Raw genomic sequence first — 17,382 nt, 5'->3', positions numbered from 1 at the left:
GTGGGTCTGTCTTGTTTTCAGCTGGTTTCTGTTCCACCCTAGTGAAACAGATACTCTGGATTGAAGTCTCAGCTGTGGAGAAATATCAGCAATTAAGTCACCCCACCCCACCACTGGCAAACAATTGGAAAAGAAAAATCAAACCTTCCTATCACCGTGCACCCAGGGCACCACCTGATTTCTCCTCAGGCGATTGGTTCAGTTCAAAAAGTCCAAATCATTTGTCTCAGTCTGCACCTGTCTCGGGTGAGAGAGTTTAAGAGGTCTCTTGGAACTGGATCATAGGGGTCTGGTGACTACTCTGGTGTGGCTTGCTCCAGTGCTGCATGGAGTCAGGAGGAGCCACCCAGCCAATAGATCAGTCTGGAAAGGTTGATGCCTCCTTCCCCATCTTCCCCACTGTCACACCCGGTCACTGATAGCCCTGCAGTTGGCTGATCCAGTTGCCTGTAATGAATCAGTACTCCAGGAGTACGTACCTGCCTGAATCACAAGGAAGTCTGCCAGACCACTGTGCTCTGCCTCTCTCTAGCAGGAGGAGGTGAGGCCTGATAACCTTGGGCGCTTTATGAAGGTTGGGGGTTTTTCACTCAGGTCCAGTCTCGCCCCTGATTAATGTTACTGACAGAACAGAACAACTCTGCGGTTCCCCTGCAGAAGAGAAGCTGAATTGAGTTCCAAATCAGCTTTTCTTTGCTCTCGTATTGTCTATAGGCTGACAATTTCCTGAGGGCCAGGTGCATCTTAAGTTCAGTAAAGCGGACCTCTGGGTCAGCCCCACCCTGGGAGTTTCCCTAGTTTGCAAGTTGGAGTTGCCTCAGGCAAATCCTATACTCAGAGTGTCTGGTTGCCCAGGGAGACAGGGGGTGTGGCTTCAGAATATTTGGTAGTGAGCCGTATTGCTAGCAAAAGAGGGCTGCTGTTTTATGGCTCAGGCAACTGCTGCTCCGGTGTAGTTCCCTTCCGGCCAACTGTCCTCTCTCCACTCCCGTACCCCAGAGTCTGCACCAACTGGCTGCAGCCCAGCACTGTCTACACCCCTCGAGCAATCACCCAAGAGTCTGGACCCCTGTGGGACAGGACTCCAGACCTTGGAGTGAGAGCAGAGGGGAGCACGTGGAGCGCTGGGAGCCTGGGGTTGCAGGCAGAGAACACACACAGCTTTATGCCTGGCCATATTGTCACCAAAAGATGGCTGTCGCACTGTGCCTCAGGGAAATGCCACTCCAGTGTGGTCCCCTCTCTGCCAACCGGGACTGGCCTCCAGACCTCAGTGTGAGTGAAGGGGAGCACTGGGAGCTCAGAATTCCAGGTAGAGACTATAGACAGTTTATACAGTTTTATGCCTGGCAGGAGGATGCTCGCACCCTAGTAGGGGAGGTAGGTCCAGGTTTTTTGGAGTGTAGTGGGAGGACCTTTGAACTCTGCCCGATTGTTTGTGGGGCACTCTGAGCCGTTCTCATGGGGGAGGGGACTCCTGTCTGCTTGGTGATGGATTTTGTGCATGTTGTTTTTATCCTTGTGGTCACAGCTTGCCTCAGCAGGGTTGACGTACGTTCTTCAACCTTCTCTCTTAGTGCAGCTCAAATCCACCAGGTTACTTGCTGAAGTTTTGTCCCTTAATTCCCCTACTGGACGGGAGCCTCTGTGGAAAGCTGGCTTCAGTCAGCCATCTTTTCTCCTCCCCCTCCCACAAATAAGCTTAATCAATAATTAAAAAGTGACATCACAACTTATACATCAAAAATACAAAAAAAATCAATGAATGAACATAAATCTCTATGCACATAAAGTAGATAATGTAGAGGAAATGGACAAGTTCCTAGAATCCTACAACCTCCCAAGATACCACTAAGGAGAAATAGAACTTCTAAACAGACCAATAATGAACAGTGAGATCAAAAAGGTAATAAAAATTCTCCAAAGGAAAAGACATCATGAACCAGATAGATTCACAGCTGAATTGTATCATATCTACAAAGAAGATCTGCCTGCTCAGCCCTGACACTGCCCTCTAGGTTGTATCAACTAGCCATCCCATTCTGACCCCTACTTCAGACTCAGAATTTATGCTCAGGGGCTTTATTTCTGGCTCCTACCCAGTCCGAGCTTGACGGATGTCTCACCAGTGTGTGGTGGATCCCATCATAAAGGACACTGGATGGCAGCTTCAGCAGTCCCTGACTTGAATGTGGAGATCCCTGAGCTCCCTTAGATACCAGATATAACCTTGCTTGACAGACTTGGCATTTGTGGGACCACAGTGCCTATCTAAATTGAAGCCTGATGCCTGCTTAACCAAAATTCCCCCTCAGCCCTGGATAACTCCTGCTAACTTCACCCTGACTCTACTCTCCAGGTCAGTTCCACCAGTCATGTAAATTTTGTCCTAAATCTCCACTTGTGGTGCTGAATGCCTGCTCGGGGGATTTGAATCCAGCTGCCTCGGAGGCCTTGCTCATAGACTCCACATTGGGTATCAGCTAGCCCTGATAAGAGTGGCCTGGATAAACCACTTCAGTGGGTCTTCAGTAGGGCATGGAATGCTGTAACCTCATCATGACTGACCTGGCAATCACATGACCACGGTGCCCGTGTAGAAGCTTGCTGTTTCCTCACCCAACTCTATACTCTGGACCTCAGTTGCCTTCAGCCTTTTCAGCCCTGACACTAACCTCCAGATCTGATTGTCTGGCCATTGGCATAGCCCCACTTTGAGCCCAGAGGCCGTGCTAAAATGCTCTACTTGCAGCTAACCCCAACCCCCAGCACTGAGACTCCCACACTAGAACCTGGTGCTCTGCCACTGTGCCTGCATGTGTCCTACCAGGCCCAACATAATATCCCCAAGTCTCCAGTGCTGCATCTATACACTAAAATGCCACCCTAGAGCCCATACCAACAAAACAGGGCTAGAAGACCTTCCTCAAAGTCAAATATCCCCATCATGAGACCCTACGGCTCAAGCCACCAACATACTAAAATCTGCTTTATGGAAATGCCCACAAATCAGAATTCCACAACAACATTGCCTAACTGGTGTGGATACTTCTGTGAGTAGACCCTGAGAAAAGCAATACCCAGAGCAGCAGCTACAGTGCAGAGAGTCTTGTGTTCAGCTCCCAATTTGAGCATTCTTTAACTATTAGGAGAGTTCACAGGAGGGAGAAAGAGTCCTATAAAACTATTAATCAGAATTGAAAAAAAAAAAAAAGAGGTTTTTCAGATGAGAAAAAAACAGCAAATGAATCCTGGCAACATGAAAAATCTAAACAGATCAACAACAACCCATCACAATGGACTTACAGCAGTGAACTCCAACTATAAGGAAATTTTTGAAATGAAAAAAATGAAATTCAGACTATGGATGCCAAAATTATGAATGGAATCAAAGAGAAAGTTGAAAGCCAACAAAAAGCCCCCAAAACATTTCAGAAAATTGATGGTAAAGTCATTGAAGAGCTTTATAAAATTATTAAGGATGTAATAGAATCTAAGGAAATAAGAAAAGCATTTGGGGTTTAATCAAAACACAGCAGAAAATTTCAGCACCAGATTAAACCAAGGGGAAGAAAGAATCTCATAACTTGAAGATAAGGTTCTTGAGATAATTCAATTATTGAAAGAGAAAAAGAAGAGAACAGCAAGGTCAGAGAATCATTTAGAGAGATATAGGATCATACATACTGAAAATAACATATGAATTATTGGTATTACTGAGTAATAAAAGAAAATGCTAAAAACATGGAAAATTTATATGAGGGATTACTGGGGAAAACTTCCCCAAACATCACCAGAGATCCAGACATACAAGATGATCATCAACCTACCTGAAATCAATGTAAAAAAGAATATTCTACAAGCAGCTAGATGTAAGCAACAATTGACCGACCATGGAAAACCCATCAGGAACACAACAGACTTCTCATCAGAAACATTACAAGTCAAAAAGGAGTGAGCTCAAATCTTCAATCTTCTTTATTATTGTTGGGGATTCATCGAGGGTACAAAGAACCAGATTACATTGATTCCATTTGTTAGGTAAACTCCCTCTTATAATTATATCCCACCCCCAAAAGGCATGTCACACATTGTGACTCCCCACCCCATCTCTCCTTCCCCCTTTCTGTTCTCTCCTTCCCCCACTCTCCACTGTGCACTAGATCATTAATTGTACACATATTAGAATTGGGTACATAGGATTCTTCCTTCTCCATTCTTGTGATGCTTTACTAAGAATAATGTGTTCTACTTCCATCTATGTTAGTATAAAAGATGTAAATTCTCCATCTTTTGATGGTTGAATAGTATTCCATGGTATACATATATCACAAGTGTCCTTGTGGTAAAAGAATTTTTTTCTTCTAGGTAGATGTCCAGAAATGGGATTGCAGGATCAAATGGGAGGTCTAGTTTGATTTCTTTGAAGATTCTTTATACTTCCTTCCAAAATTGTTGTATTAATTTGCAGTCCAACCAGAAGTGTAATAGTGTTCCCTTCTCTCCACATCCATGACAGCATCCGCAGTTTTGAGTTTTTGTAAAGTGGGCCATTCTCACTGGGGTTAGATGATATCTCAGGGTGGGTTTAATTTACATTTCTCTAATAATTAGGGATGATGACCATTTCTTCATATGTTAGCCATTCATGTGTCTTCCTTAGAGAAGGTTCTATTCATCTCTCTTGCCCAGTGATCTAAGGGCTTGTTGCCTCTTTTTATGTAGATTAATTTGAGTTCTCTGTAGATCCTAGTTATCAAGATTTTGTCTGATATAAAATTTGCAAATATCCTTTCCCATTGTGTAGGTTGTCTATTAGCTTTGGTTGTTGTCTCCTTAGCTGTACCAAAGCTTTTCAGTTTAATTAAGTCCCATTTGATTATTTTTGTTGTTGTTGCTTTTGCCACAGAAGTCTTATTCATAAAGTCTTTCCCCAGGCCAATATCTTCAAGTTCTTTTCAAATGCTTTCCTTGAACATTTTATCATTTCATGCCTTAAATTTAGGTATTTTATCCACCATGACTCAATTTTAGTGAATGGAGAAAGATGCGGGTCCAATGGATGTCCAGTTCTCCCAGCACCATTTACTGAATAGGGATTCATTTCCCCAGTGTATGTTCTTGTTTCATTTATCAAAGATTAGGTGGCTGTAAGATGTTAGTTTCATTTCCTGGTTTTCTATTTGGTTCCAGAAGTCTATGTCTCTATTTTTGTACCTATACCATGCTGTCTTGATCAGTACGGCCTGATAGTACACCATAAAGTCTGGTAGTTTGATGCTCCTGGCTTTGTTTTAATAACCAAGAATTGCCTTAGCTATATGAGGTTTTTTGTCATTGTTGTTTTGTTTTGTTTTGTTTTGCAGTTTTTGGCCAGGGCTGGGTTTGAACCCACCACCTCCAGTATATGGGGCTGTCACCCTACTCCTTTGAGGCACAGGCGCCACCTGCTATACAAGGTTTTTCACCAAGAATTATTTTTACCAAGTCTTGAAAGTATGATGTTGGTCTTTTAACAGGTATGGCATTGAATCTGTAGATTGCTTTGGGAAGTGCAGACAGTTTAACAATGTTGATTCTTCTCAGGCATGAGCATTGTATGTTCTTCCATTTGTTAATATTTTCTGTTATTTTGTTTCATAGTGTTTCATAATTTTCTTTATAGGGGTCCTAAAATTCTTTTATTAGGTATATTCCTATGTATTTCGTTTTCTTTGAAGCTACTGTGGAGGGGATTGGGTCCTTAGTTTCTCATCTCAGCTATTACTGGCATATACAAGGCTACTGACTTGTGGACATTGATTTTATATCCTGAGACATTACTGTATTTTTTTATGACTGCCAGGGGTCTTGTGGTTGAGTCTTTGGGGTTCTCTAATTATAAGATCATACCCCTCAGCAAAGAGGGAGAGTTTGATCTCTTCTCCCATTTGTATGCCTTTGTTTCCTTTTCTTCCCTGATTGTATTGGCTAGAACTTCTAGCACTTTGTTGAATAGTAGTGGCGATAGAGAACAACTGTGTCTGGTTCTAATTATAAGTGGAAAAGCTTTCAATTTTACTCCTTTCAGTAAAATATTTTCTGTGAGTTTGGGGTAGATGGCTTTGATCAGTTTGGGAAATTTGCTGCAAATGCCTGTATTCTTCAGTGTTAGGAAAGGATACCAGATTTTATCAAATGCTTTTTAAGCATCTATTGAGAGGATCATATGGTATTTGTTTTTGCTTCTATTAATACGATGGATAATGTTTATGGACTTGCATATGTTAAACCAGCCTTGCATCCCTGGGATTAACCTACTTTATCATGATGTATGACTTTTTGGATGATAAGCTGAAGTCTATTGCCTAGGATTTTGTTGAGAATTTTTGTATCTAAATTCATCAGTGAAATTGGTCTGAAGTTTTCCTTTTTAGTTGGGTCTTGTCCTGTTCTTGGTATCAGGGTGATATTTTCTTCATATTGGAGGAAGATTCCTTCCTCCTCAATTTTGTGGAATAATTTCTGCAGTATAGGAATAAGCTCTTCTTTGAGGGATTGATAGAATTCTGGTGTGAAGCCATCTGGACCAGGTTGTTTTTGTTGGGATACTTTTTCTTGTTATTTTGATCTCAGTGCTTAAAATTTGTCTGTTTAAGAGATCTATTTCTTCCTGGTTAAGTCTAGGAAGAGGGTACAATTCCAGATTGTCAAATTTCTGAGCATAGAGTTTCTTGTGTTTTCAGAGATGATATCTTGTATATCTATGGCATCTGTTGTTATTTCCTCTTTGTCATCTCGGATTGAGGTTACTAGAGATTTTATTTTTCTGATTATAGTTAGTCAGGCCAATGGTTTATCTCTTATATTCAATAAAAACCAACTTTTTGTTTCATTAATTTTCTGAATGATTATTTTGTTTTAAATTTCATTAATCACTGATTAATTTTAGCTATTAATTTTCTTCTGCTGGGTTTACAGTTAAAGTATTATTCTTTTTCCAATTCCATAAGATAGTTTGTCAGTGTGCTGATGCACTCACTTTCTGTTTTTTGAAGTCAGGCATCTAGCACAATAAATTTTTCTCTCATTACTATTTTGGCTGTATCCCAGAGTTTTGGGTAACTTGTGTCTTCATTGTTGTCATGTTTGAGAAAATTAACAAATGCCACTTTTATCTATTCCTGAACCCAACTATAATTCAGCATGAAGTTGTTATGTTTCCAACACTTTGTGTAGAGATGAACATGTTTGTTCGAGTTGAGCTTCAACTTTATAGCCTTGTGGTCTGAGAAGAGACATGATATAATTTCTATGGCTTTAATTTTGCTGAGGTTTGATTTATATCCTAGGATGTGATCTTGGAGGAGTTGCTGTATTTTGGTTTTTCATGGATGTGTATGTGCCATGAACTGATGAGGAAAATACTCATGGGGAGGAACCAGTGGAAGACTTCTGGCAACACAAAAAATCAGAGTAGATCAACCCCCCTAAGGGATGACAAAGGAGATACAACAGACAATACCATACAAAGAGACATTTCTGAAATGTCACAAATAGAATTCAGAATATGGATGTCAAGTAAGAAGAATAGAATGGAGAAAAAGATGGTAATAGAAATCCAAAAAGTAGTTCAAAAGTTATCTCAAGAAAGTAATGAATTGAAAGATGAAGTCATCAAAGATATGGACATAATGAAAAAAGATATAGAAGAGCTTAAAGAATTGCTGACATCGATGCTGCCTGGCAGGCCCTGCACACCAGGTATGGCATCAGCCCCTACAGCATCATCCTGTATGGGCAGAACATCAGCAGGTGCCCACAATGTACCTGGTCTCATGTTATGAGTGCGCAGCCCTGGTGCTGCACTCTCCACTCACCTCGGACATGTGCATCGCCTTTCCCGACACCAAGAAGACCTACTGCTTCCACGCATTCCCCAACATCGACAAGGTGTCCAAGATCATGTCGCCTGTGCTCATCATCCATAGTACAGAGGATGAAGTGATCAACTTCTCTCATGGGCTGGCACTCTACGAGCTCTGCCCCAAGGCCATGGAGCCACTGTGGGTAGTGGGCGCTGGGCACAACGACATCTAGTTATACAGCCAGTACCTGGAGCACCTGTGCAGCTTCATCTCCCAGGATCTGCCCGGCCACCGCACTTAGTGGTAGCCGGAGTGCCCTGGCCGCCGGACCTTAGCAATAAGGGGGCCGCAAGTGGATGGGGGAAGCCACCAGACCTCACCCCGCTCCATCCTGGGGGTTACATGTTGACCCCTGGGCCACCCAGGACTCCCCAGGCAGTGGGCACCGGAATCCCACCCCACCTAGGGGCCGTGGACCATGTACAGGCAATGGAGCTATGCTCTCCCTTTCTTTTGGAAGCAAAAAGAAAAAAAACCTGAAAACAAATTAAAGATTTCAAATTTTAAAAAAAAGAAAAGAAAAAGGCATTCAAGTAGCTTTGAAATACAGTAGACTCCCTCAGTAACAGAGTTGAGCAGGCAAAAGAAATCATCTCTGAAATTGAAGATGAATCTTTTGAACAATCCCAAGCATTCAAAGAGGCAGAAAAAAGGAGAGCAAGAACTCCCTGAGATAGTTATGGGATCATTCCAAAAGGTCAAATATCCAAATTATACTGAATCCTGAGGGAGAAGAGGATGGTTCTTAAGGCACAAATGCTCTACTCCAAGACATTATGCTGGAAAATTTCCAAATCATTACAAGAGATACAGAAATTTAGACAGTAGAGAGTTTCAGAATCCCAGCACAACTCAATCCAAATATAACATCTCCTAGACACGTTGAAATTAAATTTTCAAAGTCAATATCAAGTAGAAAATCCTGCAAGAAGCTAGGCATAAGAAATTTATTACCTGGAAAGGGGAAAATATCAGGATAACCACAGATCTTTCAGACAAAAGTTTTCAAGCCAGAAGAGGATGGTCATTGACCTTCAATTTTCTAAAACAAAGTAACTTTCAGCCTAGGATTCTGTATCTAGCTAAACTGACTTTTGTTTGTGACAGAGAAGTCAAATACTTCACTGACATCCATATTTTAAGGAAATTTTCCATAACTAGACCACCTCTCCAGGATATACTCAGACCCATTTTTCATAATGATCAGCATGAAGGTCTACCACCAAAGTAAACTGACCCAGAATTTAATTTTTTTTGTGTGTGTGTGTGGTTTTTGGCCAGGGCTGGGTTTGAACCCGCCACCTCTGGCATATGGGACCAGCGCCCTACTCCTTGAGCCACAGGTGCCACCCAACTGACCCAGAATTTAAAGAACAACACTTAGCTTTCTTTTTTTTTTTTATTGTTGGGGATTCATTGAGGGTACAATAAGCCAGTTACACTGATTGCAATTGTTAGGTAAAGTCCCTCTTGCAATCATGTCTTCCCCCATAAAAGTGTGACACACACTAAGGCCCCACCCCCCTCCCTCCATCCCTCTTTCTGCTCCCCCCCCATAACCTTAATTGTCATTAATTGTCCTCATATCAAGATTGAGTACATAGGATTCATGCTTATCCATTTTTGTGATGCTTTACTAAGAATAATGTTTTCCACTTCCATCCAGGTTAATACGAAGGATGTAAAGTCTCCATTTTTTTTAATGGATGAATAGTATTCCATGGCATACATATACCACAGCTTGTTAATCCATTCCTGGGTTGGTGGGCATTTAGGCCGTTTCCACATTTTGGCGATTGTAAATTGAGCTGCAATAAACAGTCTAGTACAAGTGTCCTTATGATAAAAGGATTTTTTTCCTTCTGGGTAGATGCCGAGTAATGGGATTGCAGGATCAAATGGGAGGTCTAGGTTGAGTGCTTTGAGGTTTCTCCATACTTCCTTCCAGAAAGGTTGTACTAGTTTGCAGTCCCACCAGCAGTGTAAAAGTGTTCCCTTCTCTCCACATCCACGCCAGCATCTGCAGTTTTGAGATTTTGTGATGTGGGCCATTCTCACTGGGGTTAGATGATATCTCAGGGATGTTTTGATTTGCATTTCTCTAATATATGGAGATGATGAACATTTTTTCATGTGTTTGTTAGCCATTCGTCTGTCGTCTTTAGAGAAAGTTCTATTCATGACTCTTGCCCATTGACAAACGGGATTGTTGGCTTTTTTCATGTGGATTAATTTGAGTTCTCTATAGATCCTGGTTATCAAGCTTTTGTCTGATTGAAAATATGCAAATATCCTTTCCCATTGTGTGGGTTGTCTCTTTGCTTTGGTTATTGTCTCCTTAGCTGTACAGAAGCTTTTCAGTTTAATGAAGTCCCATTTGTTTACTTTTGTTGTTGTTGCAATTGCCATGGCAGTATTCTTCATGAAGTCTTCCCCCAGGCCAATATCTTCCAGTGTTTTTCCTGTGCTTTCTTTGAGGATTTTTATTGTTTCATGCCTTAAATTTAAGTCCTTTGTCAATCTTGAGTCAATTTTTGTGAGTGGGGAAAGGTGTGGGTCCAGTTTCAGTCTTTTACATGTAGACATCCAGTTCTCCCAACACCATTTATTGAATAGGGAGTCTTTCCCCCAAGGTAAGTTCTTGTTTGGTTTATAGAAGATTAGGTGGTTGTAAGATGTTAGTTTCATTTCTTGGTGTTCAATTCTATTCCAAGTGTCTATGTCTCTGTTTTTGTGCCAGTACCATGCTGTCTTGAGCACTATGGCTTTGTAGTACAGACTAAAATCTGGTATGCTGATGCCCCCAGCTTTATTTTTGTTACTAAGAACTGCCTTAGCTATACGGGTTTTTTTCCGGTTCCATACAAAACGCAGAATCATTTTTTCCAAATCTTGAAAGTACGATGTAGGTACTTTGATAGGAATGGTATTAAATAGGTAGATTGCTTTGGGAAGTATAGACATTTTAACAATGTTGATTCTTCCAATCCATGAGCATGGTATGTTCTTCCATTTGTTAATATCCTCTGCTATTTCCTTTCTGAGGAGTTCATAGTTTTCTTTATAGAGGTCTTTCACCTCCTTCGTTAGGTATATTCCTAGGTATTTCATTTTCTTTGAAACTATGGTGAAGGGAGTTGTGTCCTTAATTAGCTTCTCATCTTGACTGTTATTGGTGTACACAAAGGCTACTGACTTGTGGACATTGATTTTATATCCTGAAACATTACTGTATTTTTTGATGACTTCTAGGAGTCTTGTGGTTGAGTCTTTGGGGTTCTCTAAGTATAAGATCATGTCGTCAGCAAAGAGGGAGAGTTTGACCTCCTCTGCTCCCATTTGGATTCCCTTTATTTCCTTGTCTTGCCTAATTGTATTGGCTAGAACTTCCAGCACTACGTTGAATAGTAAAGGTGACAGAGGACAACCTTGTCTGGTTCCAGTTCTAAGAGGAAAAGCTTTCAGTTTTACTCCATTCAGTAAAATATTGGCTGTGGGTTTGTCATAGATAGCTTCAATCAGTTTTAGAAATGTGCCACCTATGCCTATACTCTTCAGTGTTCTAATTAGAAAAGGATGCTGGATTTTATCAAATGCTTTTTCTGCATCTATTGAGAGGATCATGTGATCTTTATTTTTGCCTCTGTTAATATGGTGGATAACATTTATGGACTTGAGTATGTTAAACCAGCCTTGAATCTGTGGGGTGAAGCCTACTTGATCATGATGAATGACTTTTTTGATGGTAAGCTGTAATCTATTGGCTAGGATTTTGTTGAGAATTTTTGCGTCCTTGTTCATGAGTGAGATTGGTCTGAAGTTCTCCTTTTTGTTTGGGTCTTTTCCTGGTTTTGGTATCAGGGTGATGTTTGCTTCATAGAATGTGTTGGGGAAGATTCCTTCTTCCTCAGTTTTTTGGAATAATTTCTGCAGTCCAGGAATAAGCTCTTCCTTGAAGGTTTGATAGAATTCTGGAGTGAAGCCATCTGGACCAGGGCATTTTTTAGTTGGAAGCTTTTTTATTGTTTCTTTGATCTCAGTGCTTGAAATTGGTCTGTCCAGGAGGTCTATTTCATCCTGGCTAAGTCTAGGGAGAGGGTGTGATTCCAAATATTGATCCATTTCCTTCACATTGTCAAATTTCTGGGCATAGAGTTTCTGGTAGTATTCAGAGATGATCTCTTGTATCTCTGTGGGATTAGTTGTTATTTCCCCTTTATCGTTTCTGATTGAGGTTACTAGAGACTTTTCTATTTCTAGTTAGTCTGGCCAATGGTTTATCTATTTTATTTATTTTTTCAAAAAACCAACTCCTTGTTTCATTAATTTTCTGAATGATTCTTTTGTTTTCAATTTCATTGATCTCTGATTTGATTTTGGATATTTCTTTTCTTCTACTGAGTTTAGGCTTAGATTGTTCTTCTTTTTCCAATTCCATAAGATCTCTTGTGAGATTGTTGATGTGCTCTCTTTCTGTTTTTCGTATGTGGGCATCTAAAGCGATGAATTTTCCTCTCAAAACTGCTTTTGAAGTATCCCAGAGGTTTTGGTAGCTTGTGTCTTCATTGTTGTTATGCTCAAGGAAGTTAATGATTTCCTGTTTTATTTCTTCCTGCACCCATCTGTTATTCAACAGAAGATTGTTTAATTTCCATGCCTTTGGGTGGGGTCGAGCATTTTTGTTAGAGTTGAGTTCCACCTTTAGTGCCTTATGGTCTGAGAAGATACAAGGTAAAATTTCAATTCTTTTGATTCTGTTGATATTTGTTTTGTGTCCCAGGATATGATCAATTTTGGAGAATGTTCCATGGGGTGATGAGAAGTATGTATATTCTTTGTCTTTGGGGTGGAGTGTTCTATATGCGTCTATCAAGCACAGTTGTTCTAGGGTCTCATTTAAATCTCTTATATCTTTGTTTAATTTCTGTTTAGAGGATCTTTCCAGCTCTGTAAGAGGTGTGTTAAAGTCCCCTGTTATGATGGTATTATCAGATATCATATTGCTCAGACTGAGTAAGGTCTGCTTCAAGAATCTGGGAGCATTTAAATTGGGTGCATAAATATTTAGAATTGAAATGTCTTCTTGTTGTTGTTTTCCCTTGACCAATATAAAGTGACCATCTTTGTCTTTTTTGACTTTAGTTGCTTTAAATCCACATGTATCTGAAAATAAGATTGCAACTCCTCTTTTCTTCTGAATTCCATTTGCCTGAAAAATTGTCTTCCAACCCTTGACTCGGAGCTTTAATTTGTCTTTTGAAGCCAGGTGTGTTTCTTGCAGACAGCAAATGGATGGCTTGTGTTTTTTATCCAGTCAGCCAATCTATGTCTCTTCAGTGGGGAATTCAAGCCATTAACATTTATGGAGATAATTGATAAGTGTGGTAGTATTCTATTCGTCTTATTTGGTGAGAGTCCATTGCTTAGTTTTATCTTTTGCATCAGTGTGGAGGTTAGGTTCTGTCCTTTGATTTCTGAGTTCTTACTTTGCTGCTGATCCATTGTGGTGGTCAGTGTGCAGAACAGGTTGAAGTATTTCCTGTAGAGCTGGTCTTGTTGTGGCGAATTTCCTCAATGTTTGTATATCCGTAAATGATTTGATTTCTCCGTCAATTTTGAAGCTTAGCTTAGCAGGGTACAGAATTCTGGGCTGAAAATTGTTCTGTTTAAGTAGATTAAAGGTAGATGACCATTGTCTTCTTGCTTGGAAAGTTTCATTAGAGAAGTCTGCGGTAACTCTGATGGATTTGCCCCTGTAGGTCAACTGGCGCTTACTCCTGGCAGCTTGCAGAATCTTTTCTTTTGTCTTGACTTTGGACAGGTTCATCACAATGTGTCTTGGAGAAGGTCGGTTAGAGTTGAGGCGACCTGGGGTCCGATAGCCCTATGAAAGCAGTGTGTCAGAATCTTTGGTGATGTTTGGGAAATTTTCTTTTATAATATTCTCTAGTATGGCTTCCATTCCTCTGGGGCATTCTTCTTCCCCTTCTGGAATTCCTATAACTCGTATGTTGGAACGCTTCATAAAGTCCCATAATTCTGACAGTGAACGTTCTGCTTTCTCTCTCTTCTTTTCTGCCTCTTTTACTATCTGAGTTATCTCAAGATCTTTGTCTTCTACCTCTGAAATTCTTTCTTCTGCATGGTCTAACCTGTTGCTGATACTTTCCATTGCATCTTTAAGTTCCCTGATTGACTGTTTCATTTCCTTCAGCTCTGCTATATGCTTTTTATATTCTTCATATTGTTCATCTCTGATTTGATTCCGTTTTTGGATTTCCTTTTGGTTATTTTCCACTTTATTAGCAGTTTCCCTCATTGTTTCCATCATTTCTTTCATTGTTATCAACATGTGTATTCTAAATTCCCTTTCTGTCATTCCTAACATTTCTGTATAGGTGGAATCCTCTGCAGTAGCTACCTCATGGTCTCTTGGCGGGGTTGTTCTGGACTGTTTCTTCATGTTGCCTGGAGTATTCTGCTGATTCTTCCTAATGAGTGATTTCTTTTATCTGTTTCCTTGCCCTAATTTTCCTTTCACTTCCTCTTGCTCTTTAAGTTCTTGTGCCTGTGGACTAAGGGTTACGGGACCAGAAGGGTGAGAAGGTTGAGGAGCAAAAAAGGGATGAAATAAAGGAGGACTGAGTGATAAGAAAAAAAAAGAAAGATAGAGAAAGGAGAGGGGGTGGGCATAAGGAATATTGACAAAAAGAAGAGAGGTACATAAAGAGGGACACAGGGAAATATAGGTGTACAATAGGGTACTTTGACACAACCTTAAAAAACCCAACCTTCTGGGAGTGCCCAGTTGGGTGGTTCCCTTGAGGTCAGCAGCTCTTTGCTAACCTGATCAGACACAGTACCCCACCTCCACCAAGTAGAGAGGAAAGACAAAAATGCTATAAATCAAACCAAAACAAGCAAACAGAAAACTTTACGGGGATACAATTGGGTGAGAAACCAAATGATAGCGGTAGAAACACTAGCAAAAATGAAGTTGTAGTTATTAAAAAAGGCAGCAATGGGAAATTATAATTAAACTAGAAAAGTTGAGAAAGAAAAAGGGATCTGTATGGAAAAGATTGAAATAGAAAAAAAAAAAAACAAAAGAACATCAACAACGTCAAAATAAACAAAAAAAAAAAAAAAAAAGAACCAAACAAAACAAAAGAAAAAAATACACAACCAAAAACAAAGCAGTTTGTATATGTTATTGAATATTGTCTGGGCAACACGTGGTCTTCTGGGGTATGAGATGTTAGTCACAGTTCTGATACGACTGGAGGCTGCTGATTTCTCAAACCCCAGCAGGTAGACACCCTATATCTCTCTTCAGCCCACTTAAAAGGCACTTTGAACTTGTAAACTTGCTGAGCAGAAGCTTTCCCAGCTTTCTCGCTGGAATCACTGCTGAAGTGGCTATCCGCTTACCCAGTGTGCCAAAACCGGTCTCACTCTGCCCCTGAGGGTTAGGGCTGCAAGGCGGTTCAGACCCCATACTTAGGCTACTTGGTTGCTGGGTTACAAGCTCCCACCCGTTTCTAGCTCTGCGACCCTGAGGGCGGAGCTTGCCGGGGCAGATCACTGACAATGGTTCCGTGTGACCCACCGCCAAATACTATTAGCTCCATCTGGCTCAGCGGCTCAGACTGGGGCCCCAGACTACGGCCAAAGTTCTCCGCACTCCCGCTCAGGCCTTCCCCAGGGCAGTTCAACTCAGTGCCAAGCCCAAGGACATCAAAACAGTTCACAGGTAAGGCCTTTCTGGTTTGCAGTCTCGCTGCTACTGAACTTACAGCTGTGGGCGGGTTTAGACGGATTGAACACACGCGACCACTTGCCGGTTTTTCACTGTTTTAGTCCTCCTCTTGGGGTCCAGAAGTCTCTCGCTGACTCCCTGTATCATCATAGGAGTGATGATAGGCAGTTCCCACCAGCCAGAGATGCCTGGAGTCCTATCTCCCCAGACTCACGGTGCCCAGATGCAAGGAAGCCGTTACTCGGCTGCCATCTTGCTCCGCCTCGTTAACACTTAGCTTTCAAAATGGTAAAAGAGTTAAAAATCTGCATGGGATCTTTGAAAAACAAGACAGCCAAAACACTACCATGCCTATCAATTCTCTCAATTAATGTGAATGACTTAAATTCTTTTTTTTTTTTTTAAGTTGGCAGAAGTGTTTTTTTTTTATTGTTAAATCATAGCTGTGTACATTAGTGCAATCAAGGGATACAATGTGCTGGTTTCATATACAATCTGAAATATTCTCATCAAACTGTTCAACGTAGCCTTCATGGCATTTTCTTAGTTATTGCATGTAGATATTTGTATTCTGCCTTTAGTAAGTTTTGCCTGTACCCATTCTAAGATGCACCGTAGGTGTGGCCCTACCCATTACCCTCCCTCCACCCTAACCTCCCCCCTCCCTTTCCCTTCCTTGGCCCTTTCCTCCTAGTCTTGTGCTATTGTTGGTTTATATTCTTCATGTGAAAGCTATAAATTAGCTTCATAGTAGGGCTGAGTACATTGGATACTTTTTCTTCCATTCCTGAGATACTTTGCTAAGAAGACTATGTTCCAGCTCCATCCATGTAAACATAAAAGAGGTAAAGTCTCCATCTTTCTTTAAGGCTGCATAATATTCCATGGTACACATGTACCACAATTTGACTTATATTCTTATCTAAAAAGACACAGGTTGGCTGACTGGATACAATAACTCAGTCCAGGTGTCTGTTGTCTCTAAGAGACTCACCTTACCTCAAAAGATAAAACAAGACTCAGGGTAAAGGGATGGACAACAGTAATCCATGCAAATGGTAATCAGAAAAAAATCAGGGTTTAAAATCTTATTTGAAGATACAATTGGATTTTTGTTTGAGGATTTAATTACTTTCCTAAAAATTAGCATTATGGAAACTGTATAAGGATGTTTGATTTTCCTATGATCTCTCATTTACATTTGTATTTTCTTTTTCTCACTCTTAGTATCACATAATAAGTGTAAATGAAGATTTAAAATCATCTGAGATGAAAGTGGTATCATGTGCATGCTAATAAAAAATAAATATTGCATCACTCATATTTGCCTTCTATTAACTTCATAACACTGACTTTTTTCGTATTTGTCATTTTTCCCATTTTGACAGATTTCTTTTCTATTTTAAGAATCATTTTACTACTTATTTTAGGATTGTTTCTGACAAATACATTGAGCATCTTTGTAACCAGATGATAATGTACTCAAATGTCCAATGGCTTGTATGAATGATTACTCTTGTTGTAGATTTGAATCCAGCATTTATAGAATCATGCACTAAATTCACATGAAAAATCTTGTTACTTTTTCTCCAAGGCTTATGCTATTCAACATTGAATTTGGAAACTGTATGAAGTAATAAAAGTTTCGTTTATATATGTGTTCAAGTCTAGGGAAAGGATGTGATTCCAGGTATTGATCCACTTCCTCCGTATTGT

The 17,382-nt window shown here is 40.4% G+C and overlaps 1 pseudogene; it reads left to right on the top strand.

Moving 5' to 3' along the window:
- Window positions 1-3,814: 3,814 nt before the first annotated feature.
- On the top strand, window positions 3,815-8,148 carry LOC128576891 (alpha/beta hydrolase domain-containing protein 17A-like; annotated as a pseudogene).
- The last annotated feature ends 9,234 nt before the right edge of the window (window positions 8,149-17,382 follow it).

The sequence above is a fragment of the Nycticebus coucang genome, chromosome X, assembly GCF_027406575.1.
Source record: "Nycticebus coucang isolate mNycCou1 chromosome X, mNycCou1.pri, whole genome shotgun sequence".
Classification (NCBI taxonomy): domain Eukaryota; kingdom Metazoa; phylum Chordata; class Mammalia; order Primates; family Lorisidae; genus Nycticebus; species Nycticebus coucang.
Note: the sequence above shows the minus strand (reverse complement) of the source record. Positions and strands in the feature narration are given on the sequence as shown.